Raw genomic sequence first — 7,103 nt, 5'->3', positions numbered from 1 at the left:
CGGAGCCCTGCCCGCCCAGCTAGCTCTCTGTCTCGGCTAGAGAATACCCTCTCGTGGCTATCAGACCGTCCACCCAATCCTCTCTCTCGGCTGCCAGACCGTCGATCTGGCATCCTCTCCCTGCTGCCTGACCGCCTATCTGTCATCCTCTCCCTGCTGCCTGCTCTCCTGAACATCCCCCTGCCACGGATGGATGCCTGCCTAGCCTGCCCTCTGCTTCTGTATACATACCCTCTGCCACGGCCCTCGTCCATCCTGCCCATTCCACGCCCATGGCCATCATCCATCCTGCCCATTCCCCAGCCACCATCCATCCTTCCCATTCCCCTGCCACCGTCCATCCTTCCCATCCCTCGGCCACCGTCCATCCTTCCCATCCCTCGGCCACGGCCCATTCCCCAGCCACGGCCATCCCCCTGCCCTCTGCCACGGCCATCATCCAGTCTGCCCTGGCCCCTTCCCCTGCTTACTGGTCCCTTGCCTCTATCTTCATGCATAAAAGGCCCCTTCCCTCTGCTTTCTGGTCCGGGTAGGACCTGAGTGTTATCTGAGGCAACCAACTGGCTGTCTGATGAATCCAAATCCTGATTTCCTGTTACAGGGGTTACTGCACCACCTGTTCTAGCAATACCTGACTGCAAAGCTACAGGGTTGCTAGAAAGAGATGGTGAATTCTGGTTCTGAATAGGTGGACTAGGTGCTTTGGACTCTTCTACTTGCTCATTAGGATCATGTGAACTCCATGTCCACTTTTTAGGAGGGTCTGAACTAGTTTCTTTGACTTCAGGTTTGGATGGTTCCTGTTGAGTGTTTGTCAGGTCCTCGTTCGGCTCAATGGAACCTGCACTCTCTGCATCGGGAGCAGACTGTGTTCTGCTTACAGCCTGCTGATCATCACCTGCGTCTGTACAAGTTTCTTTGTTTTCCGCCTGTGATTCTGTCTGTGATTGCTGCTGCTGTTGCTGTCCCAAATGAGGCCTGGGCCCCCTCCACTGTGGACCACTAGGTCGGGAACCATGTCCATGTGATGCATTTGAAGAAGTATAAAACTGTGCTGCAGGTCCTCGTGGGATAGTCCCCCATCTACTTGAAGACTGTCCATCTGTATTCTGTCTGTCAAAACGTGATCTGTATCCTTCTGAGCGTTGGGAGTCAAAACGAGGCCCTCTCTGTCTTGAACCTTCAAATTTGTCATATCCTCTGCCTCGAGGTCCATCAAATCTATAGATGACATAATGGCAGTTTTATTCAAATGAACATGTCAAATTAAAATCCTCTAAGAGCGTTTCATCCCCCCCCAAAAGTCACTTCTAACTGATGAATCCTAGGATGCCTTAGGATCAAATCTTACTGAACCAGTGCAGAAGCAAAGAGGTATGTTCTTCAATTCAATACTGTCCACTGAAGACTAGTTTAAGACACCTGAAGATTATGTAACGCTAAAGGGAAATTTGGCTTAAATATCGCAGAACTGAAATCTGACTGACAAAGAAAGCTGGAAAACTCACTTGAAAAAAAACTTTTTACTGTTGTTTAGGAAAGTTTTGGTGCACTCAACAACTCTTGTTGAACTTTCGTTTTGATGGTACGCAACAAGCCTACTTAACTGATGAATGCCATCTACAAAAATCTTTAAATACAGATTGTTTAGAAAAAGTGCAACAAACTGTGGTATCACCCAGTTTCATGCAAAATAATATTCACAAAACAAATACATTCTTTCTGCATCACTTTTTAAATTCCTTTTGAAAGCACGTACAACTGCTATTGCTTTAATATGAGGAAACAGGTCAGACAAATTAATGAAGAATAATTCTTGTAACCATATTTAATGAGGCTGATCTAGCCTTTAGGCATTTGGTCATATACTGGTTTACAGAATAGACTACAACAAATCAAATGCATTTTTACACAAATAAACTCTGAAGTCAAGTTGCTTGAATGATTCATAGTTGTTTCTCACTGGATGGGGTAAGATCAAAGTGTGGTTGGAGCTGAACTTGGCAAGGGATGCGAAGAGTAGTAAGAAGGGCTTCTGTGGGTATGTAAATCAGAAAAGGAAGATCAAAGAAAGTGTACCCCCCATACCCCCGACAAACACAACTGGCAGGTCAAGGGAGGCGATTTGCCTTTCTGTTCTACTCTTGCGAGACCCCATCTGCAGTACTGCATCCAGGTCTGGAGTTCTAAGCACTGGAAAGACATGGACATGTTGGAGTGGCTCCAGAGGAGGGCCACAAAAATGATCAGTGATGGAGCACCTCTCCTGTGAGGAAAGGATGAGAGAGTTCAGGTTGTTTAGCCTGGAGAAGCGGCAGCTTTGGAGAAGCCTTATTGCAGCCCTTCAGTACTTAAAGGGAGCATATAAGAAAGAAGGGGAGGGATTTTTTAGTAAGGCCTGTTGCAATACAACATGGGGTATTAAACTATAGGGTTTTAAACTAAAAAAAGCATAAATTTAGACTAGATGTAAGGGAAAAAAAAATACAATGAGGGTGGTTAAACACTGGAACAGATTGCCCAGAGAGGTGCCCCATCCCCATCAACATTCAAGGTCAGGTTGGAGTGGGCTCTGAGCAACCTGATTTAATTGAAGATGTCCCTGCTCATTGCAGGGGTGGCTAGACTAGATGACCTCTGGGTCCCTTCCCACTCAAACTATTCTATGATTCTGTGGATATTAAATAATTACTGTATGGTTACCACCAATGGCTGACTTGTTGCAGAACTTACTGTTTCAGTAAGCAATTTACCAAATGATCATTTACACAACCTCAAAGAATTTTAATAATCCTAATAAGTTAATATAGTAAATGGCTTTTTTTTTGGGAGCAGGAGCATGTCAAGATGAACAGGAAGAGAAAAAACAAGAAGTTACAAAGCGCAGTGGCAAGATAACTTAGATTTCAAGGATCAGCTTTTACAATGAAGGTATAGCAAGAAGGTTGGATATTGTAAGGCACACTTCATCTCCAAAATTCTGAACATTCATTTAAGCCCATTCTTTAGAGTTTCTTGAGGAAAGTTAATTGCTGAAAAGAAGTGGAGGGTTTGCGTGTGGTTTTTTATGTCTCTGGACTCTCTGTTCTACTAACTGTAACTACTACTAACTATATTGAGAAGAAATAAACATTTTCGGGGAAGCTTTGATAAAACCCTAGAGTAGTCATGCAAACACAACACAGGAATGCACAAAAGCTCCAGTGTTAATTAAATCCTGTAAGTATGCTCAAAGTCAGAGGTCCTGCATGTGCATTCTAGGTATCTGTGATTATCCATAGCCTATCATCACACATTACTGAGCTCTAAAGCAACCCTCCCAAAAAGCAAATAATAAAAACAGTCTGTTCAGAATTGTACATCAAGCAAATCCTCAAGACCAGAAACAACACTTCTTAAAAAACATTAGGAAGTAGAAAATTATTCTAAGTAATAAAAAAAATCATTTACACTGCTAGAAACTAATGAATTATTATTCAATATAACCTTGGAAGCGAAGAGAAGGGAAACAAACATGATGATATGATTGTAAAATCTAGCAGAGTATGTAAAGATAGAAAAACATAACAGAACAATTCTGTTCCCTGATTCAGTAGGCATCTCAACCTGTCTCAAACTAATGACAAGAGAGAACAGATGTTTTTGCAAACTGATACCATGTCAAGTAAGAAAGAAAAACATTCCAAGACCAAGTTATTGGATCAAACCATACAGCAGATATAAAACTACCTAAAGGACACAGAACACTGACTTTTAGGGTAGCTTTACATAAAGGCAGCAGGCCATCCACTTCCAACAAAAACTGTATCTTACCAAAAGATAAAAGGTAGAAACCTTCAAAATTAAGATCATCACAATGTCATGCAAAAGAATCAGTGGCAACTGATTTGTACTTAAGACAAGCACCACCTCTCATATCAAATGGCCATTTTGAAAAGTGCACTAAATAAGACAATTGTACAACTGCACTACTCTCTCACACTAGAAGTTAAGAGTACTGGTGAACAGCATAAAATCTTCATTTCTGCAACAAAACTTGGATTATAAATTGTACTTTTTACCATTTCTAAAAAAAAAAACAACCAACCAGCATCTAAATTGTCAATAACTACTACATTAGTACACTCAACTGAATATATATTTGAATCCCTTTCACAATGTCTACATTAAAGTGCTACCACATATAGTAACAATTTGAAAAACAATCCTTCAACATTTTTGCTTTAGATTTTCCTAAACTGTGTTCTAAGCACTACAGACAAAATGCCAGGAATTTAAATAACTTTTCATATAGGATCACTCTTTCAAATGTGAGTTATCATCTTCAAGCTAAGGACAGCAAAGACATCAAATATTTCCAACAACCTTTCTGTTCTCACAAAAGGGATATTAATGTCTCTGGGAATGAAACAGGTGCAGCGTGCTGGAGCATTTCACCACAAAAAAAACCAAACAAATTCTACTCTAGATAATGCTCAGGTGAAAGGCATGTATCTCTCCTTGCTTTAATAAGACAAATGCAGAGCATGGTACACATCTATTTAAAACAAAATCTCCACCAAAGCAGCACACCTCACATGACCTCAGGAAGATCTGAGAACAAAATATATATTTAATTTCTTAAGATATTCACTGGAAGTCTTCTATCATGGAACTGGTAGAAACCAACAAAAACATCCTTACCTAGGACCTCTGGGGCCTTCAAAACGTGCTGATCTGGGAGGATCTGGAAGCAATCCACCTGACCTCACTGGTTTATCCTGCATGGTAGGTGCATGTGTGGAAGACCCTGCAGAAGAGGTTTTCAGTTCCCCACATCCTTGCTCAGATGAAACAGAGACAGTTTGTTTACCAAGATGAACTTGAGACTTTCCGTGATCTGATGAGCCAAAGGATGAACTTCCTTGAGAATGGTAAGGTGAATAGACAGTTGAACTACCTATTTTTGATGCATAGGTACCAGGGGTAGGAAGCAGAGCCGGCCTTGGTGTCTCAGTAGATTGAGTGCTTTGAGAACTGGATCCTGAAGGGACAGAGGAATTAGATAGCTGGGAAGTAGAAGATAGAGGCGGAGGGACCAGTGGCAGTGTGGTTGAAGGTAAAGTTGGAGGCATAATAGGAATGCCACCTTGAGTGGTTTGAGAATATGGAACAAATGGAGGTGGCAACGACACATTTGCAGGATACTGATTCTTCAAATTTTGGAGTGAGCTCACTTTCTCCTGCAGATGGGACTGAGTGACCTTCATCTGTTCATCCCATGCTTTCCACTGTTTCTCATACTCCTGAAGCTGGCCTTTATGAGGGTAGGTTTGAAGCTGATGCTGCCACTGTTGATTCATTGATCGCTCCCAATCTTTATGAAGCTGCTGGAACTGTTTTTGCTGTGCCTCGTAATGTCGCAGCTGCATGTCCACAGACATTGTCTGCAAGGAGAAGACAAGAATAGCTTCAAAACAGCATCTTAGTTCTTTTCAGAGCCACACATTGCAGTATCACTTGTAATATCACAATTTCTGACTTGGGCAGAAGCTCGGGGAAGATCTACACAAACAAAAGCCATCACCAACTGTGGTTTCTAAAGTCATTGTGATGATTTACACATTTTACAACTAGAGGACGTTTCTGTATAAAAGGCACTATTTTTTTTATAAACATGACAGACGATGAAAGCTATAATCAAAGGCCTCCCAGCTGTATTATTCCTGGACACTAACAATGGCTAAAGCCCAAATCAGCCTTCATGCTTTCAATATATACAGTACATGGCTATTTCTCAAGGTAACAAACAGTTTCTGCTATTAACCTTCAATTGTCAGCAACTATTTTTCAACAGGCCTCTGCCAGATATTATTTGCATAATGAAGCCTCCTTCAAAGTGGTACGGTCTTTCACTATTTGTAGATACATGTTCTAACATCCACCACTTGATCTTGCCTGACATTTTTAGGGTTTACACCTAAGAGATTTTTTTTAAACAAGCAGACAGCCCAAGCTACAAAGAAATGCTTTATGTACAAACTCCAGCAACCCAGAAAAAGTTGACTCAAATCTCTAATACAGTAATCAACTTCTACTTAAAGGCTTAAAGATTACAACACAGATAAAATTATGCAAACTTGTTATTAAGACTTTGTATTTTGTTTCACTGTTTGAATGAAAAATAACGAGACAGTGATTTTTCTTCATTACTTTAACTGTGTATTTTTGGCATCTATATTTACTTCATCATTGTACATATTTATTTTTGTACTATGTAACATTGTGAAGCTTCACCACCATCCATCAATTCTTTTTTCATTCTGAAGTTGAGTGACAGTAGGAAAAGGGGATATAGACTTCTACCCCAGCAGAAGAAGTAGCCAGACAAATGAGCCAACCATGACAAGTTAGTCAACTACTTGTTTTAGCAGACTATGATGTAATTCCTGGCTGACCTAGCAAACACTTAGTGTTTCACCTGTAAGTGTGGAGGCTGTTGCATGATCTGTTGATACTGCTGTACTATCTGCTGCAGCTGGGCATGCTTCTGCATTATTCTCTGATACTGAAATCCAACGCGTTGTTGGGGATGCTGCTGCCACTGAGCTGCTGCTGCTTGCAATTGCTGCAATCTCAAATCTTCCTCAGGGTCATCAGGAGGTTCAATATTGAGCTAGAGAAAAAGGCAAATATAAGGAAAGATTCTTCTGTCAGTAGAAAAACATACTTGACCACTACCCATTTTACAGTAACTTTTTCACTGTTCATTATTTTATCACTCTGTATTTCGGTGTTCTGGCCACCTACAGCTTCTGGAATGTGGATTTTTAGTTCATTTATTCTTAATGTCAACAGTCTGATCTAAAGGTTAGGCTGATGGCAATTATGGTATTCATACACAGAGAAACTACCTACAGGAAAGAGAATAATGCAGATCTGTTATCTGTTGCTCCCAGTAAATATGAGACAAAACAGGCTGCCCAGGGAGGTTGTGGAGTCTCCTTCACTGGAGACATTCAAAACCCACCTGGATGCGTTCCTGTGTGATGTACTCTAGGTGACCCTGCTCTGGCAGGGGGGGTTGGACTAGATGATCTTTTGAGGTCCCTTCCAGCCCCTAA

Source organism: Chaetura pelagica, unplaced genomic scaffold (genome assembly GCF_000747805.2).
Source record: "Chaetura pelagica isolate M959 unplaced genomic scaffold, ChaPel_1.0 scaffold11, whole genome shotgun sequence".
NCBI lineage: Eukaryota > Metazoa > Chordata > Aves > Apodiformes > Apodidae > Chaetura > Chaetura pelagica.
The sequence above is the reverse complement of the archived record's forward strand: the minus strand, read 5'-3'. Positions refer to the sequence as shown.